This window comes from Pseudonaja textilis, chromosome 3, assembly GCF_049901715.1.
Source record: "Pseudonaja textilis isolate UNSWEBS1 chromosome 3, rPseTex1.2, whole genome shotgun sequence".
NCBI classification, from domain to species: Eukaryota; Metazoa; Chordata; class Lepidosauria; order Squamata; family Elapidae; genus Pseudonaja; species Pseudonaja textilis.
The window spans coordinates 189,432,938-189,456,700 of NC_141992.1; the positions used below are offsets into that span (position 1 = coordinate 189,432,938).

Consider the following 23,763-nt stretch of genomic DNA (forward strand, 5'->3'; position numbering starts at 1 on the left):
TTATAATTCAAGTTCAAGGTGCTTGTAATGGTATTCTAAAAATTCAAAAACCGGATTCTGAACGTACCTTTCAGGCAGCATACATTAATTCAGGAACCTGTGTGTGGATCTTAGTGCACATTAAATAGACACATGCAATGAATAGGACCCTGAGAAACATATTCGCACAACATCTCACTGTGAGAGTGCGAGGATTGTGGTAGTAAATCATGCGTTTAGCAGGAAATACAATGCAGGAAGTAGAGAGCTACTTACTGAAGATGTCTACCACCAGTGAACATTAAGTGCAATATGCACATGTAAATCTGTGCATGTATGCAATTGTGAGCTGATTAATAGATGCAGTGCTTGCATTTAAAATTTGGTCTCATAAACCAACAAGTAAATGATAGTTTCCCCTTAGCAATCACAACTGGGATCAACAATTTGGTCACTAAGCGAAGCATGCAACTGCGTTATAGAACTTATTTCAGCATTTCCTTGCCTTATAGAACTGCAAAGGTTGCAAATGCCAGAGCTGGTTGTAAAGTTAGTGTTCCAATACCATCATAATGGTGAAAGATTGCAGTCATTAAACAATTGTATTGCCAGATTGCACAGGACTTGGTCAATGACAATGAGTCTATAAGTGCTTAGTGGATTTCATTCTTGAGACTTAATCTTTTTCTTAAACTGTTCCTAGCATAAATAACATTCTGATTTACAAATGTGGCTCTTGGTTGAAAGCATTTTTCAGAAAGCAAATTCAACATCCTTGTGTAACTCACAAGGTCCTCTGAAATTGATCTGTCTGTGATAAAATGAGGATCTTAGCACAAATTCAAAAAAAGCTGGAGAGTTTTCTACAAGGACTACAAATGAAGCTAGACAGTTGCATATGCTTTGTATACTAAAAAACACATTTTTTTCAGACAGAAAACATGTTGCAAACACACACAAACAGGTACATAGATTATGATATTCAAAGGAAATTCACTACATATATAGAATTTCCCCACCTGTGAAATTTAATGCAGGATAGGGATACATTAATGCAAAAGTAAATATACAAAAGTAATTTTAAAATTGCTAGAAGGGCTGGTTCTACACCTGTCAGGCATAGAAAAATAGAATCCTTGTGCAGGGTATTCATAAAATAGTTTATTGATGCCATTTATAAAACAATATACTGCAATTAGATCTCCACATTATTTTACTCATCTACTAGGTCAACATAATCAAAAGAGGTAGGCAAAGGAATATTACTGCTATTTACTAATCATTAAAAAATAAGCATGTCCCTGGGAATCATTAAAGCACCTGGAATAGCTACTCAAAATGGCTTAATAGATAAAAAAATGGAGTATATTAATTTCCACTAAAAGAAGACTTGACAATAACAGTACTTCAATCAGCTAATTTTTATGCATAAAGTACCACTGTCTCTGATGTTTCTTATAATGATTTCAGTGTAATAATAATAATAGCAGTACACACATTTGGGGCTTTGTAAGCATGATATAATATTAAAGCCTTTCCATTTTTATTTTTTTAAAAAACCAATCCTTCATTTGGTATGCTTTTTCACAAAGAGGGAAAAAAAAGAATGATGAAAAATGAATGAATACCACATGATGGTATTAACAATTTGAAAGCAAAAATGTCAGATGTACATTATATCAGTTGTACACCGAGCAATTAAAAAGTCAAAAAATTTAGACATTTCTAAGCTGCTCATCCAGTTATGTTGATATACTGAACGATATCCATGAGTTAGTAGCAAATGGTTTCTCATCTAAAAAGTGGCACCTTAGCACAACATATCAAGATATTTTATAACTGTACGGACACAAGGAAAGCTCAAAGCACTATTATATATTCACACTTCCTTAAACAAGATAATATAAAATTAAAATCTGCAACTAAAAGCTAAACTACATAATAGCAAGGTTATACAGATGCATCTTCATTTTAATGAGCTGTTAATAAATCTAGGTGTATTTCAGACTTCTAATTAACTTGCTCTTCCAATAAATCGCTGTTCCAATTAAGCTTAATTTCTGAAAGATAATAGCAGAGACAGAAATCGAACTGCAAATTATTGATTGATAATATAGTTACCATGGTCATCAGGAGGGATCTTTGTTTGAAGATTAGCTATAGAATAAATTAGCGCTACCAAGATTATGTACAATAAAACAAATAGGAAGACAGAAAAATGAAGGATTAAACTCTCCCTGATTCAAATATAACTCAGTAATACCTTTAAAAACCACCGTGTTAACTATCAACATTATGACCATGAAACAAGCATCAAAAGACTGCTACTCTGAAGCTAGGTAAATTTACATTTGGAGTTAAGTTCTATCAGCTTGATTTCCAAATCCATCATGTTCAATCGCAGAACTGTACAAGAGAAAATTGAATGAATACTTCTGGAACTTTGTGCAAGAGTTTTTAATTATATCTTGAGCCCACTTCAGGATTTTATTATCTCTGCTAAGTTATTTAATATCTTGATGAAACCACTGAAGAGGGGTCATAGGTCATAAATACACAAATGACTCCCAGATTTCTCTTTTATCTTGAGGAAACAGCTGTGGTTCTATTTTAGCTGAACCCAGTTTCTGGATGGAGTTGATGAGGACAAATTGAGAGCATCATAAGCAAGCTAAGTCAATGGGTCAGTGGGTCAGCTGCTAAAATGAATGGCATTCAGATGAAATTATGAAAGGTCAGTGTGCCCAGTGAAAAACCTTACCTGTGAGGAAGATTAATGGATCTAGTGCTCGCTTCAATGGCTTTCAAGTATCTGTTATTGTGCGCAGCTTAGTAATATTTGTACCATTAGACATGTTTTTGTAACCTCTCACCTGTGTTAGTGCAATATATCACATGTTGGAATATCTTTAAATAAAGTTCAGAAATCATAGTTTGCCTAATAAAGGGCTGCAAGATTACTACCTAGCATTGGGGGCTATGACCATATTACGTCCGTTTTTAGTAACCATTTCAAGCTACAATGGCACTGAAAAAAAGAGACTTGATGACCATTTCATACACTTACTACCATTGCAGCATTCCCCAAGGTCATATGATCAAATTCTGGATGCTTGGCAACTGGTTCATATTTATGACATTTGCAATGTCCTGGGGAACCACATGATTAAGTGTCATTTTTCTCACTGCTCTTTTGGGAGTGTGTTAGGTACCTCATTTCTCATGAAGTACATTTAGAGGGACGCAACTTGCACATTCTCAAAATGTAGCATCTAAAATTTACATGGTGTGTTATGGGCAATATAATTTTTCCAAACTGCAGCGTATAAGTGATATTATATAAAATACAGGTGTTTCACCCCCCACCCACCCCAAAAAAGAGACTAGTATTCAAGAAATTGTAGGGGGGAAATTGATTAATGCATGTTTAAATTGAGCACAAGTTAGAAAATGAATGCAAAGGGAACTAACATGACCAGGAAACCCATGTAAAATTTACCATATAATGTTACACTACAAATGCTTTTCAGGGCAGTGTAAGAATAACAGGCATCCTTTCACTATCACTATCTGACAAACAGAAGTATATTGTCTCTAATATCCAATTATTACAAGTTTATTCCATGAAGATTTTTGTCACTTTAGAGTCTCCAAAAAAAGCAAATATCCTATCGTGGGGTACTGTAATTCATGGAGGGATAAACAGATTGAGAAATTAATTCTATATTCTAAATAAGATACATGCTGTTGTCATTTAATAAAGATAATTAGCATGTTCAAGGCAGAGGTTTTAGATATACTCTTCATCGCTCATTTAATACTCAATGTGATATTGTTTGGTGCATTAAATTGGACATATTTAAGATACCCATTTGAAAAAACAAGGCAAAAAGCAAGCATGACATGAGATACAGAAAACTAACATGCAACTTTAAGGAAATGGAGCAAATAGCCTTGAAACAAGACCAGAGATCTATATATGCAAAGGAAAATAAGGTATGATATGTGGGATATAGAAGTCAGATCTGCAGAAGTTTGTATCATATGCAAATGTACTCTCAGATTGGTCCATGTGATGAGTTTATCCACAATGATTTCATTTTTCTGGTCACAAAGATTCAGTTCACACAACACCCTGGGCTAAAATGGGGTTAGCTAATCTGCAAGATCTTATAGGTTCACAATCACTTGCAAGTAAGTAGGAGTAGTGGTACCAACAAGAAAGATGATATAGAAAAGTGAAAGGAAAGATGGACAGAAATGACTATGTCCTGTAATAAAACTTAAGCAAAACTAGAGTTCTCAATTGATGAGAGAAACTATGCAACAATTAGAAAAATGTGAACCACAACATAGTTGTTGGCTTGAGAATTTGCAGAATGACAACTACTCCAATCTGTAATTTTCATTCATTCATTCATTCATTCATTCATTTTGTACAGCCTCCCATCCTGATAAATGACTCTAGGTGGCAAAGAAGTTAAATAAATTAAAATAATTCCAATTGCAGATGTAAACATTGAAATACACACCAGCCAAGAAAGATATCACAATCCACAGTGGTTAATACAGCCAGGAGACAGATGCTTCATACACTAAGGTTGGGACACAAAAGTAGTTTTTAAGTCTTATGAAAGACCACCAGGGTGATAATGAGTGCAAGTCAAGATATAATCTGGTGTTAAGTTTTTTAGAGCCATAAACGCCATTAGGTAAATACAAGTATGTTTACTTGTTCACCATCAGTTGCTAACTGAAGCAGTACAGTTGCTTTATGTGCAAAGGTGAATGCAGCACCTGGCCATTATATTCTGTGCTAATGGCAGATTTCTGATCAAATGAAAGGATAGCTCTAGGTAAAACCCATTACAGCAGTAGTCCTCGACTTATGACCACAACAGAACCCAACATTTCTGTTGCTAAGCCATACATTTAAGTGGATGTTAGCCCATTGTATGACCTTTCCTGCTACAGCTCTAAAGCAAATCACGGCAGCCATAAAGTCAGCAACACCAATAACCGTGTGACTAACTGAAGAACTGCAGCGGTTGCCTTGACCGCTGTGGCAACACTGCCTTAACCCACAGTCTCACCAAAAAGAGCAACTTATGACCATTTTCCACACTTATGACCAATGCACCATCCCCATGTGGATTTACATCCGAATGCTTGACAACTGACTCACTCGCCCTTTTCCAGTCAATGAGGAAAGCCAGATTCCCTTGTGACTAACTTAACTGCAGGGATTCCCTTAAAAACATTGGCAAGAAAAGGCGTGGTCCCCTGGGGCGAATTAACGAGCTGCTGCTCACTTAGCGACCTAAATCCTGGGCTCCGTCGCGGTCGTAAGTCGGGGACTACCCGTAAACGGGGCGCCAGGGATTCAAGTGGGCGGGGAGGGGGGGATGCGCTGAAAACACAGACACACAAACACACACACACAGAAACACACCCGTTTTGGGAAAGAGGCCAAGCGAGGCATCCACGAGGAGGAAGAGCAGCAAACAGAAACCACGTGGAAGGAAGAGAGGGGGAGGGAGGGGCCAAGGAGCGGTTTCCAAGGAAACCGCGCGTGAGGGGCTCGCGCTGAGGGGCGGGGCCGCCAGGCAGGGGGAAAGGGCGGGGCCGGCCCATGTGCCGCGCGGGAGGGCCGAGCGCCTCTGCAGACGGGAGCCTGAGATATGGGGGGGGCAAAGCGCGCGCGCGCGGGGAAAAGGTTTTTTTTTTTCCCCTTTCGCCTTCCCTTTTGAAGCGAGGCCTCTCCCGCCCTCCACCCTCGGTTTTTCCTCCGGCGCCTACTCACCGCACTATCCCCCCCCTCCCCGAAGCTGAGGGGAGGGACTCAGGTGGGCAAAAGCGGAGCCGCCCGCACTTGACCAGGCAAGACGGGGTGTGGAGACGAGGACGGCCACCGCCGGGCGTGCGTGCGTGCGTCACGCGTGCGCGTCAACGAGCCGGATACTGTATATACCGGGAGGCGCGCAGCGCAGCTGCCCGGGGGAGACAGGGTGGCGTGCGGCAGGGTGGTTGTGGCGGCGGTGGCGCCTGTTGGAAACACTGCGCATGCGTCAGAGCCGGCAAAAAAAAAAAAAAAAAAAAAAAGAGGAAGGTGGGGGATAGAGAGAAAATCCGAGTTTCTCTGTGCCTCCATCAGGGTGAAAAGTGGAGTCGGGCGGGCGCAAAAAAAAAAAAAAAAAGACCACGGGGGAAAATCGCGTGGCTTGTGGTTCCTCGGGCTCTCGGGTTTGCGACACTTCAGGTCCAAGTGGAGAAGGACACGGGAATCTTTTTTTTTTTTTGAGCGGGATCGGGCAGAGTTCCTGTCCCTCAAAAAAAGCCAAGACTAAGTGGCAATGGGTTTTTTTTTGTGGGGGGTGTCAATTGAAGGGAAAAAATGTTATCAACCCTTGAAAACACAAGAGATGCTTCCTCCAGATCCTATGAAAAGGAAGGACTCTGGAGAATCCTGGACCTGATCCATAGTTTGCTTTAACCACAGCTTGTTGAATAAACCATGGCTTGTTGAATGCTTATTGCATGTATTGCCTATACATGCAATAAACATAAACCAGAATTGAGATAGATAGATAGATAGATAGATAGATAGATAGATAGATAGATAGATAGATAGATAGATAGATAGATAGATATTGAGAGAGAGAGAGTGTGTCATTTACAACTCCTAGCAACCACATTCTCTCTTTTTATTTCCCAGGATGATCTATCCTTAGCCTATTTCTTCAGACCTTCCAACAGTATCTGCAGTTTCACAAGGGTTGCCAGATTTGGCAAGATTTCAAAATTGTGCAATAGGGCGACTTTTCCCAATTAATGCTGAAGTACCGCAGACAGTGGAGGCAGCTTGCAGAGGCACTGATGTCCGAAGGTAGTCCTCGGCTTATGACCACAACTGAGCCCAGAATTTATGCTGCTAAGGGAGAAATGATGCCCCATTTTACGACTTTTCTTGACACAGTCGTTAAGTGAAGCAGGGCAGTTATTAAATCAGTAAAATGGTCCTGGGATCATGTGATTTCCCCCTTTTTACGACCTTGACTTTGCTTGTCAGGAGGTCGTAAAAAGGGGGAAATCACATGATCCCAGGACACTGCAACGGTCATTAATATGACCCAGTTGTCAAGCATCCGGATGTAAATCACGTGATCACGGGGAATGCTGCAGTGGCCATAAGTGTGAAAAATTCTCACGGTCACACGATTTACATTCGGGTGCTTGGGAACTGATTCGTGTTTATGACAGTCACAGCTTCCCGAGTTCATGTGATTTCGAACTTTTAACAAGCAAAGTCAATAGGGAAGCCAGATTCACTTAAGAACTGTGTGATTTAACAACTGCAGCGATTAACAAATGTGGAAAGAAAAGTTGTAAAATAGGGCAAAACTCACTTAAAACTTATTTTTCACTTAGGGTTCTGACCTAGGCTTCCCCCAAACCTCTAAGCCGACTCTTTGTCCTGGCAAAACCCCTTTTATTAAACGAAGGTGAATTTCTTGCATTCACATTTAGCCAAAGGCCCGGCAAACACTTTCAAGGGTCTAATTAGGAGCACAGACCTTATCTAGGTTGGAAAGCTGCCAAGTAAATATTTTCAAATGCAGTGCTGACAAGGAAGGGCCTGGCACAGAGACTCTGAGATGCACAGACAGATCTTCACAACGATGGAACAAATGAACAAATGGTTTCCTGCAAAAGCCCTTTTATTCCTCTTTTAATCCCTATGGGAGGGGCCATTCATCGTCCACCTGTGGCCTTACTCCCAGGTCGACCCTTCGTTCATAATTGTCCTTTACTTTTGGCAGCTCTGCGCATGTGCAGGCTGGGAACCGACTCCAGCTGCTTCCCCGCCTCACTGCTGTCCAACTCTGAAGGCAGCTGATGACTGCCAGCCTGCTCTGGCCCTATTTCTGCCTCTGATGCAGAGCCTTCGTCCGAGCCTTCCTCAGTGTCCAGGACTGGCCCAGGTTCCTCCCTAAACCTCCTCACTGTCCGACTCTGCTGCCAGCTCCGCTAGCCGCCAATTGGGCCACAACATAAATTCTAGGCTCAGTTGTGGTTGTAATCTGGCTTCCGTGTTGACATCGCTTATCAGAAGATCGTAAAATACGATCACATGATCCTGGAACACTATGCAACCATTTTAAATAGGAACCATTTGTCAAGCCTCTGAATGTAAATCATGTGACCCTATGGGAGTTGCAATAGTCAAAATGGTCATAAGACACTTTTTTTCAGTGCCGTTGTAACTTTGAATGATTCCTAAATGACCTGTCATAAGTCAAGGACTACCTGTAGTAGGATGGGTTAACTCCACTTCTGAATAAAGATAGCCACTATTAAAACAACACCCATAAAGAATTCGGCTGTTGCTTTAGGCAGTAAAATATATGAGTAACCCTCAACTTACGACCACAATCGAGCCCGAGACATTTCTTAAGTGAGCTTCGCCCAGTTTTACAACTTCACAGTTGTTGACTTTGCCAGAAGTCAGAAGGTCCCAAAGAAGACCCTGGGACACTGCAACCATCACAAGTATGAGTCAGTGGCCAAACCGCCTGAATTTTGATCACGTAACCATGGGGATACTGCCATGGCTGTAAGTGTGAAAAATGGTTATGTGGCTTTTTTTCAGCACCGTTGGAACTTCTAACGGTCACTAAATGAACTGTTGTAAATCCAGGATTACCTTTTATTGGTGCGGCCCTATTCCACAGTGAGCAACAGCTGTTACGGCTTCTTGCGCCAACTCAGAAAGCTAAAACTGCCCAAGGAGCTGCTGATCCAGTTCTATAGAGGAATTACTGGGTCTGTCATCTGCACCTCTATAACTGTCTGGTTTGGTCCTACAACCCAACAGGACAGACACAAACTTCAGAGAGTAATTAGGACCACTGAAAAAAGAATTACTACCAACCTGCCTTCCATGGAGGACCTGCATGAGTCAAAAAGAGAGCTGTGGAAATATTTACAGACCTCTCACATCCCAGACATAAACTGTTTCAACTCCTGCCCTCAAAACGACGCCATAGAGCACTGCACACCAGAACAACTAGGCACAAGGACAGTTTTTCCCAAATGCCATCACTCTGCTAAACAAATAATTCCCTCAACATTGTTCAAGTATTACAAAGTCTGCACTACTATTACTGTTAATCTTCTCATCACTCCTTATCACCCATCCCCTCCCACCTGTGACTGTATGACTGTAACTTTGTCGCTTGTATCCTAACAATTGATATTGACTGTTTCCTAGAATGATTCAATTGCTTATTGTACACTATGACTATCATTAAGTGTTGTACCTTATGATACTTGACTGTTGACAAATGTATCTTTTCTTTTATGTACACTGAGAGCATTTGTACTAAGACAAATTCCTTGTGTGTCCAATCACACTTGGCCAATAAAAAATTCTATTCTATTCCCTACACAACGATGCAATGGGTCTTCCGTTAACACCGAGAGCTCCTCACCAACACACTCTGCCACAGTCTCGCCTTAGGGCTTAATCAGATTAGTATCCCAAACCCCAGTGGGGTTTTATTCCTCTGAATGGCACCGTCACAACATTGTTATTAGACGCGACAGCAGCAAAGAGCCTCAGGTCAGCCTCAGACAGAGGTTCTCATTGGCCAGATGGCCCTGCAGGTGGAGGGGTGGGGGAAACCGGGGTTGTCTCCCAACATGCCAGGAGGACTTGAGTTTGAAAGGAACTTAAACAGAAAAGAGGATTTCTGAATCTTAAAAAAAATACGTCAAGCTTTAGACAGAGGCCATCAGCTGTTCTTCTGCATTGCCAGTGCATTAATTCCACCCTACTGGATGATGGGCTTAGTCTTGGTTGCAGACATGAGTGTAAAAAAAATGATCAGGGACTTAAGAGGAAGACCCCGAGCCAATGGGGTCTCATCGCACATCTCATGAAGTTGACTGTGCCTTTATTTAAAAAAAACCCCAAATTATAAACAACTAGACGCAAAGACAATTTTTTCCTGCATGCCATTCACTCTGCTAAACAACTAATTCCCCCACATTGTCAAACTATTTAGTAAGACTGTATTAGTAACCCAACAAGACAGACACAGACTTCAGAGAGTAATTAGGACTGCAGAAAAAACAATTGCTATCAACCTGCCTTCAATTGAGGACCTGTGTACTGCACGAGTCAAAAAGAGGGCTGTGAAAATATTTACAGACCCCTCACATCCCGGACATAAACTATTTCAAGTCCTTCCCTCAAAATGATGCTATAGAGCACTGCACACCAGAACAAATAGACACAAGGACAGTTTTTCCCTGAACGCCATCACTCTGCTAAATAACACTGTCCCAACTATTTACAAAGTCTGCACTACTATTACTATTAATCTCATCACTGCTTATCACCCATCCCCTCCCACTTGTGACTGTAAGACTGTAACTTTGTTGCTTGTACGTTGACTGTTTCCTAGTATGATTTGATTGCTTATTATACCCTATGACTATTAAGTGTTGTACCTGATGATTCTTGATGAATGTATCTTTTCTTTTACGTACACTGAGAGCATTTGCACCAAGACAAATTCCTTGTGTGTCCAACCACACTTGGCCAATAAAGAATTCTATTCTATTCTATTCTATTCTATTCTATTCTATTCTATTCTATTCTATTCTATTCTATTCTATTCTATTCTATTCTATTCTAATCTTTCCTGTTACCTATCTCCTTTTCTAGTTATCACTATAGCTTTGTTGCTTGTATCTTTACGATTTATATTGTTTTTAATTTAGTTTCCTAATACGATTTATGTTGATTGCTTATTTAGTATCCTGCGGCTATCACTAAGTGTTGTATCTTATGATTCATGATGAATGCATTTTTATGATGCATTTATGATCATGATTTATCACTTATAGCTTTTGTGTACAATGAGAGCTTATGCGCTGAAGATAGATTCCTTGTGTGTCCAATCCTCCTTGGCCAATGAAGAATTTTATTCTATCAGAATAGAGTTGGAAGGGATCTTGGAAGTCTTCTGCTGATTGGCCCATGCTCAAGCCGGAGACCTTATACCAACTACTCCTAGATCAGAGAAGAAATCTCAATTGGACCTTCTCCAAGACCATCTTCTGGACAGAGAAGACTGAATAAGGATAACCTAGTAAAAGTCTGTCTCCGTTGACTCAGCCCAAGGGTTCAGTGGTACAGATAGTTCTCAACTTATGACTGTAAATGAAGCCTGGAATTACGATTGTAAGCCATGCCAGTCATTAAACAGCTCACATTGTAACTCTGCCTGATTTGAAGACCTTTTTTGAGGTGCATGTTAAGCGAAGGTCACTCCTTAAGCAAATCCATGGTCCACAATGGATGTTCGTTTGTTTGTTTTTGCTGGAAACTGGAATTAAATGCTAATTTCCAGGAAAAACGTAAATCACTGTCACATTGACCACAGGATGCTGGGATGCTGTAAGCAGTTGTAAATGTGAGCCGGTTACCAAACACTCAAAATGCTATTGCATGGGGTGAAGTTTGGTGCTGTTAGAAGCCCAAATTTGGCTCATTAAGTAGCCCTGGGAAGGCCCATCGTAACTTTGAACAGTTGCTAAGTGACTGGTCATAAGTCAAGAACTACCTCTAACCATTTCATTCCCTTTTTTGTCCCTGTAACCTGACAATTAGAACACTCACAGTCCATAAATGAGTGGCTGAAACACAAAATTAAAAATTAAAGGGCATAAGGCTCATGAATGTGGCTTTATCTGGAGATTAACTGGGCACAAACATGCAACTGTCTGACACCTAGTCAAGAACAACCTTGGGCTGTATGGAAATTGCTAACAAGACTGCATACCAAAGTAGGAAGATCAAACAACAATCTAAGAAAAAAAAGGTTTTCTTTTGAAGGTACTCTGTGTATTTTGAAGGTACTCTGTGAACGTGGAGAGCAATCCACCTCACATATGCGATGCTGCATACAATGTCCTTCAACATGTACGGAGGAAGATGGAGATTCTCAAGTCATCCAGGTCATGGTTGTCCCAAAGGTGCTTTTTCGAGAGGCAACTGAACTTTCTGGTTTTTGTCTGAAGACGTGTTGCTTCTCATCCAAGAAGCTTCTTCAGCTCTGACTGGATGGTGAGGAATGGAAGGATCTGTACTCCTTGAAGAGAGCTTGTCATTTGCATTTAGAGAATCATTGAGGCCATTTGGAGGTTTATCTGTCCTCAGGGCCACCTGAGCCATGCAAATGGGTGTGGATAAACCTCCAAGTGGCCTCAATGACTCTGAAAGGATGCAAATGACCAGCTGTCTGCAAGGAGTATAAATCCATCCATTCCACACCATCCTGTCAGAGTTGAAGAAGCTTCTTGGTTGAGAAGTGAAATGTCTTCCAACAAAAAGCAGAAAGTCCAGTTGTCTCTTGAAAAAAACACCCTTGGGATGTACGGAGGAAGACTTCATGCTGGCGAGAGATATTGTCGACGTGTTCCAATACCATTCTAACCCTATTCATAAATATTTTAAATGTATAATAAATAAATCATAGCAATATATTATACCTGTTATATCTGCTCAGAGTTGAATGCTATGTCTGTAATTTGGAGGTGCTTTTGACACCAATAAAGAAGCTGGAAATTTTGTTGCCACTTTCATTCATTAGAGGCTGGCAACATTATTGCTGCTGTTTGATACAGCATTAGCAAAACCTTAATGAAAATGTGTTTATCGATGTGCCGAGATGGACAGACTTATGAGAAAACTCAAAGGTAAAGAGGAGTTTGAGTTTTATGAGGTTTGGGAAATGTTATATCTATGGTTAAGATAAGAGAAATAAGATGTCATATGGAGAAGAATTGTAACTATTGTACTTAAGTATGCAAGTAATGCTTGACACAGAACTGTTAAAATGTAAACCTTATATGTATTTTGAAAATAAATAAAATTTTAAAAATTTTGCTCTCAGGTTACATTTATAGTGCCTTGCCCTATCAGTGTTGGTGGCAGTGCTCTTGGAGGTTCTTTGGTTTGGGGTGTTTACCTTTAGCTTATCTGGCCGTTCCTTGATTGGGGTATTGTTTATGTCTTGATGGTTGGTCTGATGTTAATCCTGATGTTAATCTATGCTCCTTTTGGTGTTGATTGCTGGTGAGGAGGCATTTTGGTCCTTTTGTTTCCTTTTTAGCTTGTCAATTGCAGTGTATGTAGTTGTTTATGTCCATTTATCAATGTGTCAAAGTGCCAGGTTTATAACAGAGTTGGGAGGGACCTTGGAGGTCTTCTAGTCCACCCCCTGCTCAGGCAGGAAACTCTATACCAGGGGTGTCAAACTCACATCGTCACAGCGGTGTCACGTGACGTATTGGGACGTGTTTCCCCCTTCGCTAAACCGGGCGTGGGCATGGCCAGTGTGTAACACATCTGGCCCATGGACCAGGAGTTTGACAGCCCTGCCCTACACCATTCCAGACACATGGCTGTCCAGTCTCTTCTTTAAAAACCTCCAGTGATGGAGCACCCACAACTTCTGAAGATAAGCTGTTTCCACTGGTTAATTGTCCTCACTGTTAGGAAATTTCTCCTTAAATCTAGGTTGCTTCTCTCCTTGATCGATTTCCATCCATTGTTCCTTGCCCTGCCTTCAAGAGCTTTGGAGAATTGATCTCCTCTTCTTTGTGGCAGCCCTTCAAATATTGAAAGACTGCTATCGTATTGTCCTTCTCTTGGTTAGACCAGATATATCCACCTCCAGCAACCGTTCTTCAAATGTTTTAGCCTCCAAACACTTAACCATCTTCGTTGCCCTTTCTAGAGTCTCAACATCTTTTTTATATCATGGTGACCAAAACTGGATGTCATATTCCAAGTGTGGCCTTACCTTATAAAGTAGTAATAACACTTCGTGTGATCTTGATTCTATCCAGTGGTAGGGTTCAAATAATTGAACAACCGGTTCTCTGCCCTAATGATTTCTTCCAACAACCAGTTCACCAAACTGCTCAGAAAGTTAACAACCGGTTCTCCTGAAGTGGTGTGAACTGGCTGAATCCCACCACAGATTCTATCCCTCTGTAAATACAGCCAAGGATTGTGTTGCCTTGTTTGGCTATTGCCGCACACTGCTGGCTCATATTTAAGTGACTGTCCACTAGGACTCCAAGATCCTCCTCACAATTAGTTCCAAGTAAAGAATAGAATAGGGATAGGGAAGAATAGGATAGGATAGGATAAGATAGGAAAGGATAGGTTAGGATAGGATAGGATAGGATAGGATAGGATAGGAGAATTGGAAGGGAACTTAGAGGTCTTCTAGTCCAACCCCCTGCTTAGGCAGAAAACCCTACATCAATTCAGACAAATGGCTATCCAATCTCTTCTTAAAAACTTCCAGTAAGGGCTGGTTTGCTGGACATCCTGCCAAGCTGTCCCCCCTGTAGTTGCACCAGTGAGAATGGGCACAAATTTGGTAAATAAAATCAATAAACAAACTGCAAAATTATTTCTGTACTGGGATTGCCCTTATCAGATAGAGCTTGGAAATCTTCAGAGTAAAATGTTTGAGCAGAGACGTTTTAAAAGATCTTGCTGCAGGCTCATGACATGCTGAATACGGATAACTTTACCATAGTTCTCACAAACTAATTTTGAGAGAGAGCGGGTAGGCATTCCGGTTCTTCTTTTTGTCACTTCTTTCCCTTTGGCAGGAACGTTTCCTGCAAGCTTGGAGACTGAATTACGCATGCAATGCTTTCAAAGCAATGCAGCATTGTCTTTAAAATGCTGAAAGTGCTTTTCTTCTTCTTTTTTTTTTTTTTTTGCAAAGACCCAAGGTTTCACTGTAATTTAAAATTTCCTCTGTTCTCTAAGTTGGGCAACGTCTCCGGGACTGCAGCACTCAAATTGGACAACTTAAAACAGCCAGACCTTAAGCCTTACAAATGTGCCAGATTTCAACTTCTAGAACCCCTGATGGGAAAATCATTCAGTTGGAAAATGTTTTCTTTTTTAGAAGTTGTACAGCTATTTCTACCATCACAGATACACCGAGGTGATACTGGCAATATGTCTATGGAGATTCTCAGTCATCCAGGTGATGGTTGTTCCAAAGGTGCTTTTTTCAAGAGGCTACTGGACTATGGCTTTTCTTTGAAGATATTTCGCTTCTCTTCCAAGAAGCTTCTTCAGTTTTGGACTGTTCATACACTAACATCATTCAAAATGTATTCAAAATGGACCATAATTAATGCATAAATGTGTGTGTGTGTGTGTCTGTCTGTCTGTCTGTATGTGTATATATACATATATATAGCATATGTATCAGTGGTGGGATTCACATTTTTTTACTACCGATTCTGTGGGCGTGGCTTGGTGGGCATGGCAGGGGGAGGATCCTGTAAAAATCTCCAGTCAGAGGTAGGATTTGATTTGCTGGTTCTCCAAACTACTCAAAATTTCCACTACCGGTTCTCCAGAACTGGTCAGAACCTGCTGAATACCACCTGATACGTACACCGTCTGTGCATATGTGTTTGGAGATTGTGTGTGTGTGTGCATGTATGTGTACATACATACACACATCCAAACACATATGCACAAACGTGTGTGTGTATACACACTCTCACACTCTCACACATACATAAATACATACATACAGTATATGCTCTCTCACACACACAAAATAAAATGTATTTTCTTTTGAGAGTGGGTATCAGAATTTCATTTTTTAATATGTGCTAGTGTGCGTTCACAGAAAAAATAGTGACAATAAAGGTTATCTTATTTTACCCCAAAATATCAATGTTCTCAATCATCCAGGTCATGGTAGTCCCAAAGGTACTGAAGAAGAACTGAAGAAGCTTCTTGGGTGAGAAGCGAAATGTCTTCAAGGAAAAGCAAAGTCCTGATGCCTTTTGAAAAAAACACCTTTAGGATATTGACGGTATGTTGACTAGTGCCTGATTATGATAAAGCAATTCTTTAAACAGCTCAAGGAAATCGCCTCAGCTAGCAAGTCAGAGAGATTTGACAGTTAATAGCAACAGCACTTTGACTTATATACTGCTTTACAGCGCTTTTACAGCCCTCTCTAAGCGGTTTACAGAGTCAGCCTATTACCCCCAACGATCTGGGTCCTCGTTTTACCCACCTCGGAAGGATGGAAGGTTGAGTCAACCTGGAGCCTGGTGGGATTAGAACTGCCAAATTGCAGGCAGCCAGCAGTCAGTAGAAGTAGCCTGCAGTACTACATTCTAACCACTGCGCCACTGCTAAACAATAGCGCCATTTACTAGGCTCTTGCAGCCTAAAGTCAAATAAGGTTTAAGAATTCAGCAGGCCAGCTGGCCAGAAAGCAAACCCTTGTTGGTGACTGCCCGGACTGATTCATATTATTTTTCTTCCTCTCCTCTCAACTTCCCCCTCGTCTTCTAATGGGAAAATAATGGAGCCGAGTTCCTTGCCCTACCACATTTATTCTACATTCCAAAAGATAAAATGGGGACAAAAAGGTAATGCTTTCTGCCAGGCAAGTGTGATTAGGGAATTAAGGACCGCTATAAAGCACTCTTTCTAAGTGGGGCACCCTTTAGGTCTGCTGCTATTCCATCTCTGGAGTTACCTCTCTTTCATCCAGGGGGTGCATGGGGTTGAGGACAGAATCTAAACATTATTTATTCCAAAAGAGATGCTTCCCGAACTTGCAGCCAGCCCACAGAATACAGTTTGGCCAGGTTTTCACCATGTGTGATACTAAAAAACAACTCAAAATCGCCCCGTAGGAGTTAGTATAACGTGGGAAAATAGGGACGATATTTATTGAACAAGTTTTAATGAAATCAACGTTAACTTAAGAGTGATTTGTGAACAGGGATGAGTGCAGTACCTCAGTTAAACATCCCGCTTTCCCGAATACTCTAATAATCCCTTCTTCCCTTCTTCCATTTTGTTCCTATCAATGGACAGCAAGGTTTCTGTGTCACACGGAGCATTCTGAGAATAATGTTGATATCGGAACGTCTAGGATTTCCAAACCAGGCTTGAATTACCCAAGTGCCATTGATAGTGCCATTTGGGAAACCCGAAGAACTGCATCCAGTGGTGGGCACTCATTTCAAGCTGGTGGGTTTGGAATTTGGGGAATTGGCAAAGCTCTAATCTTTATCTCCTCCGTTAGCATTCCTTCCTTCCCTCTCTCCCTTTTCCTTCCTCCCTCACTCCCTCATTTTCCCTCCTACCTCTATCCGTTTTCCTTCTTCCTTCCTTCTTTTCCTTCTTCTTTCCTTCTTCCCACCTTTCCTCCCTCATTTACCTCCTCCCCTCCTTGTTTCCTTCCTTTCTTCATCCCATCCCATCCCATCGTTCTCCCCCTCCCTCATTTTCCTTCCTTCCTTCCATCCATCTGTCCTCCCTACTTTTCCTTCCTTCCTTTTCCTCCCTCCTCATTTACCTCCCTCCCTCATTTTCCTTCCTTCCATCCATCCATCCACCCTCCCTACTTTTCCTTCCTTCCTTCCTTTTCCTCCCTCCCTCATTTACCTCCTCCCTCATTTTCCTTCCTTCCATCCATCCATCCATCCTACGTACTTTTCCTTCCTTCGTTTTCCTCCCTCCCTCATTTACCTTTCTCCCTCCCTCATTTTCCTTCCTTCCTTCCATCCTCCATGTCTTTCCTTCCTTCCTTCCTTCCTTCTCTCCCTCTCCCTCCCCAGGCAGAGAGAAGCCTCTTCAAATATGGCTGCAAACACATTCCTTTATCCACAAATAAGTGAAGATCATGGTGTACTTATTATTAGCCTTCACTTTGCAAAATCCCAAAGTCTGCCAGACATGATACCAAAAAAAAAAGAAAAGAAAAGAAAAGCTACCACCTTGACTTGTTTGGTCCACCCCCAGAATAAACCCCTTGCCAACATCCCATTGACAACCAACACTGTTGGTGCATTTTCATCAAATACACCCACTTCTACCACAGGTTATGCAGAAAGGGAACAAGCCCGTTTCCTAAAACTGGAAACTTTTTGTTCCACTTCCTATCACTTTGTGTCATACAGCTTAAAAAAAAAAAAAAAGAACAGGGAACTAAAGTCACACGTTGACAGCAGGGGAAACTTCCAGTTAACGTGGTCTGGAATAATCATCTGGTTCCTCGTTTGGAGAAATAAGATTTCTGTCTTAAAATATAACTCCAACTGATGATGTGGAATAGCTAAGACATGGTGTGAAGGACATCTGGGAGATTACAGAACAAAGCAAGGCACAGAAGTTTCCCAAAGAAGCCACTAGCAGGTTGAGGATAATGGGATTTGTAATCCACACCTTAAATTGGTGTGTCAACCCACATTCCCTTCTTGGTACGTCAACCCACATTCAGAGCTATGATTTGTGCCCCTGCTTTGAAGTGTCCACACACAACCCATTAACAGCCTTGCCGACTGCAGGAGCTGGGAATTATAGTTGAGTAGCATTTCAGGCACTTCTGTCTTAAAATATAACTCAAACTGATGATGTGGAATACTAAGATGTGGTGTGAAGGATGTCTGGGTGATTACAGAACAATGCAAGGTAAGGAACATTCCCCAAAGAAGCCAAACAAGGAGGCTGGGGAGAATGGGAATTGTAATCCACACATTAAATTGGTGCAAACTCTGAGCAGGATTACAACATACCGACTTCTTTCTAGGTGGGTCAACCCACATTCAGAGCTATGATTTGTCCCATGCTTTGAAATATACACACCCACCCCTTGCCGACTGCAGACACTGGAAATTGTACTTCAGTAGCATTTCAGGTGCTAATCTCCATTCCTGCTTTATTTGCCCTGCGGAATTCCCCAGGACAAGATACAACAGTCCAGATTTAAGCTGAACTTGCTTCTCCTACAATTGCCTCAACTGTAGAGAAAAGTAAAGTCCCACACTTAGGCAAGAAAAACCAAAAGTACACATATAGACTGGGTAAAACCAGGCTCAATAGCAGTAACTGTGAGAGAGAACTTGGAGTCTTAGTGGACAACCAGCTAAATAGGAGCCAGCGGTGTGCAGCAGTAGCCAAAAAAGCTAATGCAATCCTAAATTGCATTAACAGAGGGATACAATCGAGATCAAGTGAGGTGCTAATACCACTCTGTAACGCCTTAGTAAGACCACACCTAGAGCATTGCATCCAGTTTTGATCACCACACTATAAAAAGGATGCTGAGACTCTAGAAAGTGTGCACAGAAGAGCAACCAGGATGATTAGGGGACTGGAGACTAAAACATATGAAGAACGGTTACAGGAACTGGGCTTGGCTAGTCTAGTGAAGAGAAGGACCAGGGGAGACACAAAAGCAGTCTTCCAGTATTTGAGGGGCTGCCACAGAGAGGAAGGGGTCAAACTATTTTCCAAAGCACCTGAAGGCCAGACAAGGAATAATCGATGGAAACTGAACAAGGAGAGATTCTACCTGGAAATTAGGAGAAACTTTGTGATTGTGAGAACAATCAACTAATAGAACAGCTTGCCCTTGGAAATTGTGGGAGCGCCATCACTTAAGACTTTCAAGAAGAGATTGGATTTCCATCTGTCAGAAATGGTGTAGGGTCTCCTGCTTGGGCAGGGGGTTAGACTAGATGACCTACAAGGTCCCTTCCAACTCTGATTATCTGTTATCTGTTATCTGCCTTGGCTTCACCATTTCCTATGGCCTGCTTGCACAAGGTATGGAAGCAAACGGAGGGGAAAAAAATATGGGGTGATTGAAGGCACCCAATGTGTAGCCGCTCTAGCCAGGAGAAGGAACTTGAAAAGAAAGGCAAACCCCAGAAAGCAGCTGCAGAGGTGGCTGGAATGCCACCCCCAAGGCTCTTCCCAATAATAGCAATATGAATAATATTTAGGCAGGTCTGGGATAATTTGCCACAGCCATCTCACCTTGGCCATCTTGCCATGGGACAGTTCAACAGGGAATAACTCAAGAGAGGGACAAGTGAATTGCAGCAGGCCTTGTCTTGCTTTAGGTTTGAATCTTCTCAAGATAGAAGTTCTCAAGGCTGTCATGCCCCTGTTGGAATCTGAGAGGAGGAAGAGGAACATCTGACAGGGAATGGGAGTGTGGCTCTGTTGGCTGTGGAGGAAACTGGGGAAGGGCAAAGTCCGGCTGGGCAGAGCAGGGAAAAGGGAGAACAAGGGAGAGGGAGTTCAGAGGAAGAGCTAGGCCCCACCCTTCTTCATCCTAGGGCATGCAGGGAGGAACGGAGAAGGAAGCAACCTGGGTTCCATGGCTTACGGGGGAGGAAAGGGCCCTGGTTCCCTTCATTAGCCACAGCTGGGAAGAAAGCTCAAAAGAAATACATGCTGAGTCCGGCAGCTGCTGGGAGCAAACGTGAGTTTATCTTGTGTTGACTTTGGTTATCTGTGTTCCTGGCATCTGGCGTTCCTGGCGTCCCAACCACGTTGACTTATTGCTTTGCCTTCACGTCTGGAATTCCTTCTCCTGCTCAGCTGGACTAATTACCACATTTTGCCTTGATTGGCCTTATAGTTACAGTTTTTGTTGACAACATTTTGGATTTGATTCTCTGCAGCCAAAGGCTGTTCCTGGGAGAGTTTTTCTCCAGCCAGAAGGTAACCAGGACATTGGGGTCAAATCAAGGGACTCCTACTGACTATCTGACTGTGTTGCCTTTGTGCCACGCCCTGGGTCATCACAGCTGGCATGAGCTGCAATTCTACTTCTCTCTCTCTTGAGTTATCCTGTACTGAATTGTCCCTTGTTGGGTTGACACACTGTGTGACAGCCAGGGATTACAGGCTAAAACATATAAAGAATGGTTGCAGGAATTGAAAGGTACCTCAAATGAATCTTGGGAATGTAAATGCAAAGAAGGGACTTTTTGTCATCTATGGTGGACGTATGATAAAGCCAAGAAATATTGGAGTAGTTCATCCCTTAATACATAAAGATTCTTAGTAAACATAGAAAGAAAAGCAGAGATTTTCTTTTGGGTTTAATGGAACAAGAGTTGAGGGGAAAAATGGAACTCTGAAGTTGTCTATGTTGACGGCAGCAAGACTACTCTAACACACAGAAATGGAAGGTCACCTCAATCCCCACCATGGACAAATGGCTGAAAAAACTGATGGAGTTAGCAGAGAAGTCTAAATTGACCTTTATTTCTATTTGGAAACCACTTCTGGACTTTGTGCTTGAGGTGGGAAAAAAATGAAACTTTGATTTGGGGTTTTACCTATTAGATAGATCTGCTGTTATAGAAATGGCTAGTTTCTATTATTGTGAAAAAGTAAAAAGTTGAGGGTGGATGTTAATGCCTTATTTTATTGCACCAAAAGAAGTGAGAAGTCAATGCCTTTTTTTTTTCTTTTTCCCTTGCTTTCCCCCACTATCCACTTCCCTTTTTCCCACCCTAATTTCCCTAATATTTATTTTTGTATTCCCTTCACAAGTCAGATTAGAAATTAGTAAAAACTATAAATGCCAACCACGAAATCGCCTAGAGGCTACAATTCAGCCTATGACAGATGCACCCTTCGATAAGCGAGCAGGCGAGACAGGAAATCTTGGGCCCAGCATCTGCTCTGACATAAAGAGGATAATCTGCATTTTATTCAAATGAAATCTAACCAGCTCAGCCTACGATAAAAGCGACTAGGCATGTGGCCGGATGGTAACACTTGGATTATTGCAGCCGGCTTCTTAAAGATGTCTGTAACAGAAGAAAAACTTTGGCTTAAAGTCTCTAATAAACTGGGCTAATCAGTGCCGCTTAATAGATTTAAGGTAGCACGTGACAAACAACAAGTTCAATTAAAAATTCAGGTCAAAATTCCCTTGCCAAATTATGTTTTCACGTTAAGCGTCCTCTGAAAAACTAGGTGAAACCTAAAACTCTTGTCCATGGTTTCCGAGAGCATAATAAATTTGCAAAACATTTTACAATCTTGTTTTTGTTTTCCATTCTGGTTTTCATTCCAAGATCAGATAAATAGGGGACATAAAACAAGAGCTAGTAGAATTGTTTGCATTTCTGTCTCTGTCTCTCTCCCTCTCCCTCTGTCTCTCTCTCTCTCTCCCCCTTTCTTTCACTCTCTCTCCCCTTTTGCAATATCTGTATTAAATCTCAGAGGCAAACATTAAAACTAGCAAACTAGCATAAAAGGGAAGAGGAAGGGGAATAGTATAACAAAAGTGACAAAAAGTACAACAAACCAATTTATAACAATGATAACCTGGAACTTTCTTAAGTCCAGAGATGATAACAATTCAACAACCTCTACATTTCAGCAAACAATACCAAATGTCTTCAAATACTAATAATCAAGCTTCTGTAATACCCATACTCATAAAATAGTCTTCTCTTGATTTTAATCTTACAGATGATAAATTGGGAAACGATAGTTATATTTTAAAAGCTGCGATAATTTCTCTTAATTCGATCCAATCTAGGTTGTCGAATCCCAAAGTCAAAAACTGATTCCCCTCCTTGTTTTGTAAGAAATTGAACAGTGGTCTTCAAGGGCTTTAGGTCAAAGCAAAACAAAACACTGAATTTGCCACTCTAAGAGCCAAAAATAAAGTGGCAAGAATCTGTCAGCTATGAATCCCATGCGGAAGGTTGTGGGTCTGTCAGATTTGACCTTCGAACCCAGGGTGGGCTTCAAAAATTTTAGCAAAGGGTTCTCTGCATGGTTGCTGGGTGGGCGTGGCCTAGTCGGCCTCCTGCACTACAGCGGGACGGGGGCATTTTTGACCTCCCCGGGCTCCGGAGGCTTTCCCCGAGCCTCCAGGAGGGCAAAACGGCCTCTCTAGGCTCTGGAGGCTCTCTGGAAGCCATTTCCGCCCTTCTTGAACTTCCTGGAGGTCCAGTTTTCACCCTTCCCGAGCCTTCATATGCCCCCTGCATCCAAAACAGGCCATGTGGGGACTCGCCAGGAGTGGGATTTGAGGGTTCTCCAAACTGCATAGAATCTTAGATAGGGGCTCTCCTGAATCCCTGCAAGCTCCCAGCAGCCCAACCCTGCTTAGAACTGCAATAATATAATGGATTTAGAGATTGAAACTCAAATTGGTTCCTAAAAATACAGGTGCCTGAAGGTTTTAAGACCAGCTAAGAGAGATACAGTAAAACAAAAAGTTCTTTAAAAGTTTCTGCTTCTGGATGGAGAGGAATGGGTGAAGAAGCTGGAACATAGAAGTCTGAGAAAATAGCATTGTGAGAGGAACGGAGATCCCTTGCGAAGTCTCCTCACTGATGTTCTTGCATTCTTATAATCCTGACGAAAACATTGTTAAATGAAGCGAAATAGATCACACTGTGGTTTAGGTAAAACTCAAAATGGAGCTAGCAAGCTGGTTTACCCTCTAAAATCTGCAGGTAATCCTCGATTTACGACTGCAATTGAGCCCCAAATTTCCATCGCTAAGTGAAACAGTCATGAATTTTTTCCCCCATCTTACGACCTTTCTTGCCACAGTTGCTAAGCGAATCACTGCAGTGGTGAAGCTAGTAACATGGGTGTTCAGTGAATCTGCCTTCGCCGTTGACTGAAGATCACAAAAGATGACTCCCGGGGGCACTACAACTGTCATAAATATGAGTCAGATGCCAAGGGTTTGAATTTTGATCACATGACCACAGGGATGCTGCAATGCTCATTGCATGAAAAAGGTCATGTTACTTTTTCCAGTTTTGTTGTAACTTCAAACAGTCACTAAATGAACTGTCGACAAATATCTGTATTTTGCACAGAAACCGTAATTGTGCTAACAGAAAAAAAAATGTAGCTCA

The 23,763-nt window shown here is 41.6% G+C and overlaps 1 protein-coding gene across 6 annotated transcripts in view; it reads right to left on the reverse strand.

Annotated features, from left to right (window-relative positions):
• CYRIB (CYFIP related Rac1 interactor B) overlaps positions 1–23,763 on the reverse strand; it is an 88,669-nt gene that overhangs the window by 57,552 nt on the left and 7,354 nt on the right. The window contains exon 1 of one of the 6 annotated variants that reach the window (XM_087931715.1): positions 5,783–6,044. The exons of 3 other annotated variants lie outside the window; for them this stretch is intronic. The gene's annotated coding sequence lies outside the window, so the exon portion shown is untranslated. Of the gene's footprint in view, positions 1–67; positions 89–5,782; positions 6,045–23,763 lie in introns of those variants that run through there. 2 more of the 6 variants (XM_087931710.1, XM_087931714.1) reach the window with 2 other exon arrangements.